Below are 13,753 nucleotides of genomic sequence, written 5' to 3' on the forward strand. Positions count from 1 at the left end.
TTATTGGTCAAATATGAATTGCCTAATTAAAATAGGTGCTTAGAAAATGTTGCTGTCATATTTTAAAATGAGCAAACTGAACTATATAAAGAAATAAGTCCAGTTTTCATGATGACATCTTTCATCAAATGGCATTAATCATTCATGCTAGTGTAACATTATCTTGCATTAATATAGAAACCACATGATGGAACTCTACTAAAGAAAGATAGGGCAATATGACTCATTTTAAAAAGATTTATTGGGTGCCTACTATGTGCTTGATTTTTCTTTCCTGAATGAATGATAATTCAGGTCACAGAAATATTTGACTAGCTATGGCCAAACAAAATTGACCAAAAATATTCCATTATTTACCAAAAATATTCCATTAACCAGTTTCTCCTTTATAAAAGCAAAAGTGTATTTTCTTAGCTTTCTATGTAGCTATAATGAAGTTACATTCATGAAAGCTGACTCATCAGTAATTTCACAGTCTAAAACAGCAGAGTTTTTCCAACAGCCCACTGTTCACCAATAATAATAGTTGCTAGCCGGTGGGCAAGACTGTAAGCTACCAACTCACTATCCATACTCATAATTTTCCTTACTAATAGAATTTCAATACTATTTGGGGTGCCAACTGGATCTAGCTAAAAATTATTTCCTGGCTTCCCTTGCAATAAGGAGTGTGAGAGGTGGATAGACATCCTTGTGGGGCAAATCCATGGAAATAAATATACCGTTTTGCCTTTGCCCTCTTCTGCCTCCCTCCAACCAGGAAAACAGATGTGATGACTGGAGTTGCAGCAACAACCATGGTGACCTTGAGGATGGAATCCAATATTAAGTGTGGCCAAGAAGAAAGAGGGAACCTAGTTTCTGATGACATCATAGAGTCACCACACTGGCTCTGTTCTGATTATTCCCAAACTTCTCTTTGCACAGGAAAACAAAGTCCGCTGATTTATTTCCGTACCGTTATTGTGAATCTCTGCTACTCAGCTAATTATTAACCAATACAGTAATCCCTCTGGTCATTGTGGGTATCAATGGCGTCAGTATCCAACAAGAAAGAGCACACACAGATATACTACTTTAGAGAAGTGTGAATTAAGTTGCAAAAATCAACAAGAAGTAAATACTTCTCCGAGGTGAAAATTCCACTACGTAGACCCTTGCATATTGAAGAAGAGTTGCTAGGACTTAACAGCATAAACAAGACTTGATGATTTGAAGGGGAAAATGAAATTAAAATAATAAGCAATGGTAAAGTGCCAATCTTCATGGTTTGTTTTCTAGAACTTCCTATGGAATGTCATTGGCCACATCGGCATCAAAAATATTTATTAGGTAGGCATCTATATAACTGCAAATGATACAGAGGTAAGTACTGTTTGAATGAATTCAACGGCATGACCTCTGCCTCCTAGGGAAGATTGATATATGCCTATGTCACAACATACGAAGAACTCCAAAGACACAATGATTGCCATCAACAAGGAAAATCTACTTTTTGACAACTGTAACTGCCAGTACACATTTCTTTCCATCACTGGCAAGACCTTGGCTGGAATTCTTTTGGATCAGCTACTGTTCAATAACGGCAACTGTGTACTCCCAGAATAACTGTGGTTTTAAACCACAGGGCAACTGACATAACCTTTGCTCTATATCAGAAATTTTAAAAATACAGAAAACAGCCTGCATATTACTAAATTTACTGACTGCAGGAAAACTTGCGATGCTGTCTGTAGACCTGAACTATAAATTACCAGGGAGCTGTAGGTGCCTCCAATTCGTAAGGATTAAAGAAGTTGGTGGGACAGTGCGCGTTGGCTAATCAACAGTCATTTAAACAGCTACTGTAATCCCAGCCCTAGGCACATCAGTTATTTGTGTGATTGTCTAGTTAATGACTGTCTCTCCCCTTAGAACATAAGCTCCTACAGAAGGGCTGGAGACTGCGTTGTTCATCACTGAATCCCAGCGCCTAGCAGCGCGCCGAGCATCTACTGCTAGGTGCACTATGACCACGTATTGAATGAATAAAGGTACAAGGGAGTTACAAGACACAACACGCACATTTCCCCACTGGGGTGACAAAACATAAAATACTTACATCTTATTATCTAGATTCATCTTCACAGTTCCCACTCGCTAGGCTTGTGCTATCCGAAAGAACTTCCTGTGGTGACGGAAATGTTCTGTATTTGCACTGTCCACCATGACAGCCACTAGCCATACGCGGCAACTGAGCCCGTAAACTGTGGCTAGCGCAGTTACGCTCTATTATCCCGTCCTCATCTCGCTCTGGAGCCTCATTTGGTTTTTACTGACATTTCAATTCAGAATTTCTTGGCGTTTGAAGTAGAGAATTGGGAATCCTAACGTATGCTTTTCCATGAAAGTGTTCCTTTCTCTCACCACCACTGCCCCCAAAACTATACGCAACGGAAAGAAATCTAAGAAAGATGGTTACTAGGTTGTTTGCCTGGGAATTCCACTCTACCAAGTTGTAGTTAAAGAAAGGGTAGAAGAGAGGTGAGTCATCTTTAACTATCTAGAGAACTAATAGCATTTCAAGTACATAATATTAAAAGTTTAGGTTACAAAATCAAACATGTAGAATACAAATAAATCCATGGAAATGATATCCCCGTAATAGTGCTAGAGAGGCAGACCATATCCCAGCCCAAGCGGTGCTGGAGGGCTAACTGGACTGTCATATTGCAGAACAGCCATTCAGTTATTTAATACACATTTATTGACTGCTTACTGTGTGCCAAGCATTATATAAAGCACTACGGATACAACAATGAACAAACTGATGCAACCCCTGTCCTCATGGAGTCTACATTTTGGTGGACAGAGACAGCCGGTCAACAAAGAAATAAGAAAAATATACAGTATGTCAGGTGGTCTTTAAGTTAGTTCTCTGGAGAAAAAAGAAGACAGGGAAGAGCGGCAGGGCGTGTAGGGAAGCGGCTGGCCAGGGAAGACCTTACTGAAGAGATAACAGTTAAGACAAGACTTGGAGGAAAAGGAGAAAGCTGGCAGATACTCGAGGAAAGAGAATTTCAGGCAGGGAAACAGCAAGTTCAAGGAACAGCCAATGGCCAATGTGCCTGGAGCTGAGAGGGCAAGGTTAGGAGTGCAGAGGAAATGAGAAAGTCAGAGACAGCACCAGAGCAAGGAGGCTCGGAGCTTAGCCTCATGATGGTGAGGGGTAAATGCCCATACGAGTAACAGGAGGAAGATGCTCTGCCAAAGGGGGACAGGGCAATGATCTGGAGCGAAAATTAATCTCGGTATATGAGAGGAACACAAAGACCAATACGGCTGGAGTGTGATGAAAAAGGGAGGCATGGGCCAGGCCAGGTAGGACATTGTATCAGTTATCGCCTACTACAGCAGAGCTGTGCAGCCAACACACACAAACTCCATGTTGACAGCTTGTGCTTCTGGGATCAGCAGGGAGTCCACTAGGCAGCTCTGCTGACCTCCACTGGACTTGCTCTAATGTCTGGTGTTTCAGTGGAAGTCTGCTGAGCAAGGAGGGCCTCCGCTGTGGCAGCTGGGGTTCTGCTCCACATGGTACTATCATCAGCAGGCTAGCAGGGCCACGTTCTTATGGCGATGGAAGAGGTCCAACAGGGAATCCCCAATGTGCAAGATTGGTTCAAGCCTCTGCTTGCATCATATAACATCTCATGAGTTCAAGCAAGGCACCTGTTTGAGGTCAGAGTCAAGGAATGCGCTGGTCACCCTGCTCACAGTGGGAAGGCAGTTATGTGGGTGGCATATGTATAGAGAACAATGAACAACTGAAGCCAACAAGGCAAGTTCCTACAGACATATAGGACCTTGGGACTAATGAACATAAGAAATAATAGGATCCTGTTTTCTAAATAGGATAATAATGTACTACAAATGTTGTAGGAGTTTAGAAAAAGGGATTTGGCTATAATATTCGGGGAAAGCTGCAAAGAGGAAGAGTCTTGAAGGATATTTTCAATTCAGATGGGTAGAGGGATAAGAAGAGAGAATTTGAAGAGCAGGAATAACATGAACAAAGTTATGATGGCAGAAAAGAGCCCAGTACATATACAGAATGGAGAAAAAAAAAACGACATGTATACCAATAGCAAGACGCTTCCATCTGATCTAGTTTCTATTACAAACAGAGGAAAATGAAGTAGAACAAATGAATCTCATATTTATCCTACTTTGTGGAAACCACTGCATCTCAAAATGTTTTGAGTCTAGGGTTCTCAATGTGAAAATCAGGAATGTCTGAGGGCTGAAGGCAGCCAGGAGAGTACAAACATAAGATTCCCAAGATGTGCAATGATGAAGACACAATGCAGTATTTACCATAATGTGAAGAAACCTGAAATTATGAATCAATGTATAAAATATAACAATCCTTTTTGGTAACCCAATGTTGAAAACTATCATCAGATTGTTATTTTGGAAGCATGCTATCGGATGACTCCAAAATTGCTAAGAATCAAAACAAAATCCAAGAATCATCTTTGCAAGGCAACTGAAAAATTTGGCCTCAAACATGTTCATGTAACCCTTCGATGTTACTTATGTCCTGATGTGTGGCATTAAAATTTTAAGGCAATTCTCAAGATATTAGTCTAACCTCTAAAAATGGGTAATGTACAAATCACTAAAACTGCCTCTTCACGTGGCTCTTTAAACAATTGTATTAATTCTGCTTATATAACACTAGTATTAATAGCAACATATCGTCCAGTAATGAGACTCAGGGAAACAGCCAGTCCACCAGTGCTCAGAGATGAATTCGAATCTTTATGCAATTAACTAAAAAGAGGATACCATATGCAAAGCAGGCCCATAATTCAAATACACATTGGAGCCATATAAATATTTAAATCAACTTACTGCTGCAACAGTGGAACAAAGCTTAAGGAAAACAATGTTCCTACTCACCTGGTCTCATATTCACCAGGCTAATTCCAGCAGAGCATCACCAACTCTCCCCACATCTCCCACCCACCATCCCACAAATCCACTGTTTTGAGCACGCTAAGATGATATCCTACCCACCCCCATTGTTGGAACAAAATTGAAGAGCTCTACAGCCTCCACGACTCGCAGATGGACTCCATATTCATGAAGAATCGCTAAGCACTCCCGACAAGCCTGGATACAGGAAGCCTTGGATCATTCCTCTGAGCTCTCAAATTGAAGACAGATTCACCTTGATTCTTCTCACAAAGACTGGAGTCAACTATCAACCAGATTCAAACTCTCAGAAGTATAACCTAATTCCACTGCTGAATTCTGATTGGCCTAAAGGCCACCAGGGGCTACCCTTCTCTGACAATAGCATAAACACCACCCACATACAAAACCACCCCTTCTAAGGAAGTTCCAGGATTAATTCTCTTGCCAGCCAAATCCACCTCACCATGTACCCTATTGTCCTGTTCTCCATCAAAATGTGAGCACTCTAGTCACCTATTTCCTCCACACTCTCATCTCCAAACAGCTCTGTGCTTCCTCTCCTCTCCCCTTCCAATCTTTGTACTATGCCTTCTGGGTAATAAATACCCTTAGAGCATTCTCCATTTCACTTATCTTTTTACCACCACACATACTTAAGGGTGGGGAAGGGGAATGGATGTCCTTTTTATCCCACACTGTCAATAGCATGTAAAACCTTCTGTTATTTGAGTGCCACAGATTCAGCAAAGCCATTTCTTTCTCTTCATTATCATCACGCCATGTCTTCCCTCTTTAAATAGAAATCTTCCCTTGGTGTCACACTGTCTTCTTTTCACAGCCCGATTTTTCTGCATGCCTCAGCATAAACTGTTTGCACATTGTTTATCGTCACTATCTCCACTTATTCACTCCCCACTCTTTTGTAAATCCTCTCCGATAGGAGTTTGGTCTCTACCAGTGTCACTGGAACTTCAGGGGTCACCAATAACTACCGCATGGTCAAATCAAGATGAAGTCTCAGTTCTTATCTTACTCACCCAGGGGCATTTGGCACAGCTGATCACGGTGCTTTTCCGCATTTATTGAGATGATCAGATGATCATGTTTTTTTCTCCTTTAGTCATTTAATGTGGTAAAGTTCATTCATTTTTTGAAAGTTAAACCATTTTACATTCCTGAAATAAACCCGAACTGGTCATGAAATACAACCCTTTCCATACAGCTAAATTCTATTAGATTTATTCTGTTTAGGGTTTTTATATCTATGTTCACGAAAAAGATTGGCCTATAATTTTTCCCTCTTTTAATGTTTTTGTCAGGTTTTGATACCAAGTTTATGCTAGAGTCATAAAAAGAGTTGGGAAATGTATCAAAATTCAATCAGAGAAGCAGAACCACTCACATATATACACGTAAACATACATGATTTGTTACAGGGATTTGATCTCGGGCAGTTGTGGAAGCCAATTAAGCAGTCTCCATATAATTGTTCCATCTGATCCTGGAGTTCACAGGGCAGGCAGCTGGGAAGGAAAGATGGATGTAAAGTAGGGAAGAGCAAGGACAAGCTAGAATCTAGAAGCATGAGTCGAAACCAAAGAGAATAGACTGGAACTCATATCCCATCTTGCTGCATGACATTGATGATGTGGATATCTTGCGGGAGAGCTAGTGCCCCCGCCCCACACACACACACACAAACACGTCCCAGGAGTGAGAGAAACTGAAAGTGGATCCAGGGGAGGGTAGAGCAGTTGAAAGCCTGACTGCTACCTGAAGCCAACCAGATGAGCCAGCAGATAAGCAGTAGCATGTGTGAGCTACAAAATAGCTGCTGCTTACACGTCTGTCCTCCAAATCTCATACAAGAACGTCTCTTATGGCCCACTCCAAGTAGAAACAAATATATAAAGAGAACATTGTGGAAAATGTAATTCAGCCCAGGCAAGATGATGCATTATAAAACTACCACAGAAACTGTTTCCTCTTTGGCTATTTCTGATGTTTATGTAAGATTGGTGTTATTGCTTGGAAGACTTTACCAGTGAAGCCATTTGGGCATGGAGTTTACTTTGTGACAAAGGGTTTTAATTTATGGATTCAATTTCTTTAGTAGATATAGCAATGCTTTGATTTCCTATTTCTTCCTGTGCTAGTCTTCTGTCTGTATTTTTTCGTACAGCATTTGTCTATCTCAGGGGTCAGCAAACTATAGTCCTAAGACGTCTGTATTTGTAAATAAAGTTTTATCGGGACACAGCCCGTCAACATATATTGTGCATGGCTGCTTTTGTGCTGCAATGGCAGAGCTGAGTAGATGTGATTGCATGGTCCAGAAAGCCTGAAGTATTTACTATCTGGCAGTGTTTACAGAAAAAGTTTGGCAATCCCCAATCTATCTCGTGTAAATTGTCAAATTTATTGACAAAATTTATTCATAATACTCACATATCTTTTTAATGTCTATCTCTGTAACAATGTCCCCTTTTCACATTCCTAGTATTAGTTACTTCTGTTTTTTTCACTTTCTTTTTTGATTAGTCTTACTACAAATTATTAATTTATTAATCTTTTGGATTTATACAAATTTTATATTGTATTATTGTTTTCTATTTTATTTATTTCTGCTCTTATATTTAGTAATTCTTTCCATTTTCTTTGGGTTTACTTTGCTGTTCTTTTACTAATTCCTTAAGATGTAAGCTTAGATTATTGATTTTTCAACCTTTGTTATTTTTCTAAAAATATGCATTTTTGAGCCATATAATCCTTTATAAGCACATTAATTAAATCCCACCAGTTATGTCATATTTTCATTATCTCCAGTACAAAGTATCTTCTAATTTCTACTGCGATTGCTTTGTGACACCACACATTATTCAAAAGTGTTGCTTAATAATTAAACATGTATAGATAGTTTTGACTATTTTTGTTGTTAATTTCTAGTTTAATTTCAGTGTGATACAAAAATATACTCTATGATTTCAAACATGAAATTTGTTGAGATATAGACTATCTAAAGCAGTCTCGAAAATGAACTAAGTTGAGCCATTTACACTCCTGACTTCAATATTATTAAAACTACAGTAATGAAGATAATGTGGTACTGAGATAGGAATCAACAATTAGACCAATCAAAAAAAATCAGAGGGGCCAAAAGTCGGTCTGTACTTTTGCTATTTAATTTTCGACAAAAGCACCCAAGCAACACACGGGGGGGGGGGGGGGGGGGGGGGGGAGGGGGGATCTTTTCAACAAGTGGTGTCTAAATAGCTGGATGTCCATATGAAAAAAAGGACCTTAGCACTTAGCTCACACTCACACCACACCCAAAAGCTCATTTGAAGTGGATCATAGATCTAAATGTAAAAGCTTAAAACCATAAAGTTTTTCCGAGAAAGCATAGGGGAATATTTTCATGTCTTGAAGGTACATGAAAAGGTTTCTTAGGACACAGAAAGTAATAATGACAAAGGAAAAAAACTGATAAATTAGACTTTACCAAAATTAAAAACTTCTGTTCATCAAAACACCAAGTAAGAAAAATGAATAGTCAGGACTCAGACTGAGCAATAACACACACACACACACACACACACACACACACACACACACTCATACACATATGGCAAAGAATTAGTAGTATTCATAATGTATATGGAACTCTCACAACTCAATAATAAGAAGAAACATCCCTCCCCCAAAAAACAGCAGAAGATTTAAATAGACACTTCACAAAAGAAGTGTGTGAATGGTTAGTAAGCACATGAAAAAGTGCTCAACTTCATTAGTTATCATGGAAATACAAACTAAACCACAATGAGATATCTCCACTCATCTATCAAAATGGCTAGAATTAAGGAGACTGACATCAAATGTTGGTGAAGAGGATGTAGAGCAACCAAAACTCTAATACATTCTTAGTTGAAGTACAAAATGGTATAGCCACTTTGAAAAACAATCTGGAAATTTCTTATAAAGTTAAACGTACATCTACCCTAGGACCCAGCAATTCTATTCCTAGGTATTAACCCACAAGAAATAAAAACACAGGTCCACAAAAAGACTTGTACAAAAAAGTTTATAGCAGCCCTTATTCACAACACCAAACCAAAAAAAAAAAAAAAAACTAGGTATAATTCAAGAGTCCATCAATAGGAGAATGGATAAACCAATTGTGATATATTCGTAATAAAATAATAAAATGATAGAAACTACTGACTCACACAACATCACAGATGAAGATCAAACAAGCTAAGTGAAAGAAGTTTTATACAAGATTACATGATTCTAGAACAGGCACAACTAATTCACCGTGGAAAAAATCAGAACAGTGATTGCCTCACTGGGGTAAGGAATGGAGGTGGGGGAGTGATGGCAATTAACTATGAAGAGGCAAAAGATAACTTTCTGGGGTGATGGCAGTGTCTTATCTTGAAGAGTCTGGGTTACATAGGTATATGTACTTGTCAAAATTCAGCAAACATACACTTATAATTTGAACATTCCATTTTTTGTAAATTATACCTTAAAAGGAAAAAATTATAAACAAATATTAAATTCTGGTGAATGATATGCGTGTTGAAGTATTTACTGGAAAGTGCACTGATGTATGTAATACATTTCAAAATGCATTAAGTGAATATGATGATTAATGGAGGGACAGAAAGGTGGATAAATAATAAAATAAGTGTAGTAAAATATTAAAAGCAGAATCTAGACGGAGATATATGAATTATTCATTACAGAAATTTGGGAAGGTATTCTAAATTTTCTTGTATCTTTTGTAAGTATAAGCAAGCAATCTTGGCTTTTAGACTCCTAAAATTAGCCATAAAGAAATGTAGGTTCTCCAATGGTTCTGTAATAGCTACGTATGGTGTCAGATGTTATCTATCATCTGTATGAGGTGTGTAGATGTCTAATCATTATGCTGTTTTGTACACCTGAAACTAATATAAATAAATAAGTAAATAAATAAATAAAAATTCTGGGTTCTTAATAAAATAATGACCAATCCCTCTTTGATTTTCATTGAACTTGCTGGTATCACACGGCAAAGATATGTTAATTGGAGGAAAGAGAATTTCAATTAAGTTATTTACAAATATATGGTGGTAGTAGTCGGTCTTCAGAAAATGAAGATTGCATTTCATATAAACATTTTGCCTTTCCATGGTTTTCTGAACCACCCAAGCCCATCTGGCAATAGTTTTTCTTCTTCAAAGTTCCTTTCTACCACTTGGGGACACTTAATTTTCAGCATCAATGGAAAAGAAATCTACTATGCTCCATTGCACATCTGAGTAACCAACATTAAAAAAAAAGTTATCATGAAGAAAAATTGGAAACTATCTCCATAATTAAATGATTATGGGAAAACCTCACAATGTTCAGGGGCTGTGACAATTTAGGCAAAATAAAACATTAACTAACTTTTCTCAACTGTCAAAATGGTTTGGATTCAGTCCGAATTTTGGGTGATGATCATCCAGTGGAAATTCAAAACAAAATACATAATTATTGATATTTATTACACTTCCAGAATAGCAGCTAAGAGAAAAGGTTACCAAAAAAGGTTACCATTGACAGGGACTTTTGTAGATTAAAATAGCCACCTCTAAAGCATGTCCAAACCCTGGGAAACAAACCAGGACACAACTAACAACATAAAAAAGATTTTTAAAAAAACCCTACAAACAAAGAAGTCAGAGGACTTCAGAGTCTTATAAGTACACTCTTAGAAAACATATGCCTAATAAGATTTAAAGAATCCCCATGAGAATCAACAGCTAACTACACCATTCTCTGATGAAATATACTTACAGAAATCAGAATATTAAACAGTACCATTCAGAACTTAAAATATAGCCCTATAACATCAGAGTTAAAAAGGAAATCATTTAATACACAATACAAATACATTTTGTACAATGGATTCAAATTTGCTTACAGAGTTTTCCACTAAAGAATGAATTGAGATGTTCATTTATAGCAATGTGGCAGACTACTTATATAGAGACTACCTCTCAGTAAAAAGCACATTACAACCCTACTTAAGAACATCTTTTATAAAGTATGGCTGAATTGGTGGTAAAATAAAGGAAACCATAACAGGCCAGAAAAGAGAAAGGAGGATATTTCACAGGATTTAACAAGGATTAGAGCCAGCATGGGCTCTGAGAGATTCTGTGAATTGCTGGTGACCTAGCGCTTGGTTTTAATGACCCACATGTGCTGGGACAAAAGGCAAAGAAAGTTTAGGACCTATGTAAAATGAGAGATCAGATCAGAAACTTAAACATAATTCTGGGAACCCCCATAATGATGTAAAGTAGAAAAATCAGCTAGAAAGAAAAGATGCTGGTGTCAACAATGGCTTTGAGAAGGGAGACTGGGGAGAAACGTGTACAGGTCTGACAACTAAGTTCCCGAACTTTGTTGCAATGATGTTGCTAACCTTTTATTTCTTTTTTTCTCCCCCCTTCTTCTGCCTCCCCACCCACTCCGGTTCAAGCCGTTGTTTCCCAGTCTAGTTGGACACAGCTCCCTGGCCCATGCTGGTATTATAAGCCTTGCGCTCCCCCTAGCTGAGGCAGTTGGTTGCCAATCGTTGGTCGGCCACTCATGGCAGCTCACGGTAGCCCACGGCAGCACACACCAGCCCACAGCCACTCATGCTGGCTGCCAGCTACGGCAGCACAGCAGCCCCGTGGCAGCAGCCCCACTGCAGCTCACAGCAGCCCAGCTCCAGGAAGAGCCATTGTTCACAATCTTAGCTGTAGAGGGCGCAGCTCACTGGCTCATGTGGAAATCGAACCCGTATCTCTGCGTTAGGAGCACGGCACCCCAAACTCCTGAGCCACCGGGCCGGCCCAACTAACCTTTTATGATATCAGAGGGATTATTCATTATGAATTTGTACCAACTGGACAAACAGTCAACCAATTTTTTCTATTTGGAAGTGCTGAAAAGGCTGAGTGAAAAAGTTAGATGACCTGAACTTTTCGCCAACAATTCATGGCTCCTTCATCACGACAATGCACCAGCTCACACAGCACTGTCTGTGAGGGAGTTTTTAGTCAATAAACAAATAACTGTATTGGGACAGCCTCCCTACTCACCTGATCTGGCCCCCAATGACTTCTTTCTTTACCCGAAGATAAAAGAAATATTGAAACGAAAGACATCTTGATGACATTTAGGACATCAAGGTTAATACGACAATAGCTGTAAAGGCCATTCCAGAAAAAGAGTTCCAAAATTGCTTTGAAGGGTGGACTAGGCGCTGGCGCCAAGGGCAGTACTTCGAAGGTGACCTTAGTGATATTCAGCTATGAGGTATGTAGCAGTTTTTCTAGGAAGAATTCACAAACGTAACTGTCTGACTTCATATATATATAGTCCTAAGAATTTCTAATGACAAAGTCATACTTACTTAGTTTGGTATTTGCACTGATTGTGACCTGAAAAGCTTCAAGCACAAATTTTAGTTTAAAGTAGTACTGTAGTGGTACTGCTCCAGGTGCCTGGCAGAAGCAAACACAGGAATTTCAAGAATCCCTTTGGATACAGTTCAATAAATATATGCAGAAAATGAAAATTCACTAAACACATGAGGAAGACACCATGAGTCAGTATCAACAGAAATAACAAACTGCAGAATCAGATAGACAAATACAGCAGACACTGGAATAATTAGATACAAATATAAAATTAATGTTTAAAAATAAAAATGTTTTATAGATTTAAAATAATAAAAGAGACTTAAAATGTGCTGAATAAAAAATATAAAACTGTAATTGACCAGGCAGATCTGAAAAGGAACCAAGAACTTTTGAAAATAAGTTAATTTAAAAGTTCAATACACAGATTAAACCCCAGATCAGTTAAAAGTGAAAGTGCATTGGTGAACTGGAATATAACTCTGAAAAAGTTGTTCAAAATGCAGCACACAGAGAAAAAGAGAATGTAGGAAAGAGAGGGTATAAGATACAGAGAAGAAAGTGAGCAGACAAGATATACATATCTATATATATATATCTATATGTATATATAGATATACATACATATATATCTATATATAGATGTATCTATATATGAAATTCCAGAATGAGAAATAGAGAACAGGGGAGAGGCAATATTCAAAGAAATAATAACTAATAATTTTCCAGAATTCATGAGAAACACAAACCTTCAGATTCAAGAATGCACGCCAGCATAAATTAAAAGAAATCCAGACACATCATGTGAAACATCAAAGCAGACCATCAAAGCCAAAGAGAAGATTTTAAAAGCAGCCAGATAGAATACAGATTATCTATAAAGGAATCATTATTAAAACTGACAGCTGAATTCTCAGCAGTAACAATGAAAACCAGAAGAAACTGAAATAATAAAGTACTAAGAAAAAACAATTGTCAACAGAATAACTATAGTCACTGAAACTGTTTTTCAAGAATAGCAAAATACATTTAATTAAAACAAAACAAACCTTAGTTCATTACTAACAGACTCTAAGTTAGCATCTAACTTAGAATACTTCAGAAAGATGTATGAACTGTGATCAGAAAATACAGTGAATGTTTATAACAAAATTTATTACAGTAAAAGACACATTGCCATTAATCCCCCTCAAAATACTCCCCCTCGCTTCAAACATACTTATACCATCGTTCTTGCCACTTTCTGAAGCAGTTCTAGAAGCCGTCTTTCATGTCTTTAGTTGCGCTGTCATAGCTGACTCAATGTCCTGAATCAATTCAAAACGTTTACCTTTCATGGTCATTTT

Source organism: Rhinolophus ferrumequinum, chromosome 10 (assembly GCF_004115265.2).
Source record: "Rhinolophus ferrumequinum isolate MPI-CBG mRhiFer1 chromosome 10, mRhiFer1_v1.p, whole genome shotgun sequence".
NCBI lineage: Eukaryota > Metazoa > Chordata > Mammalia > Chiroptera > Rhinolophidae > Rhinolophus > Rhinolophus ferrumequinum.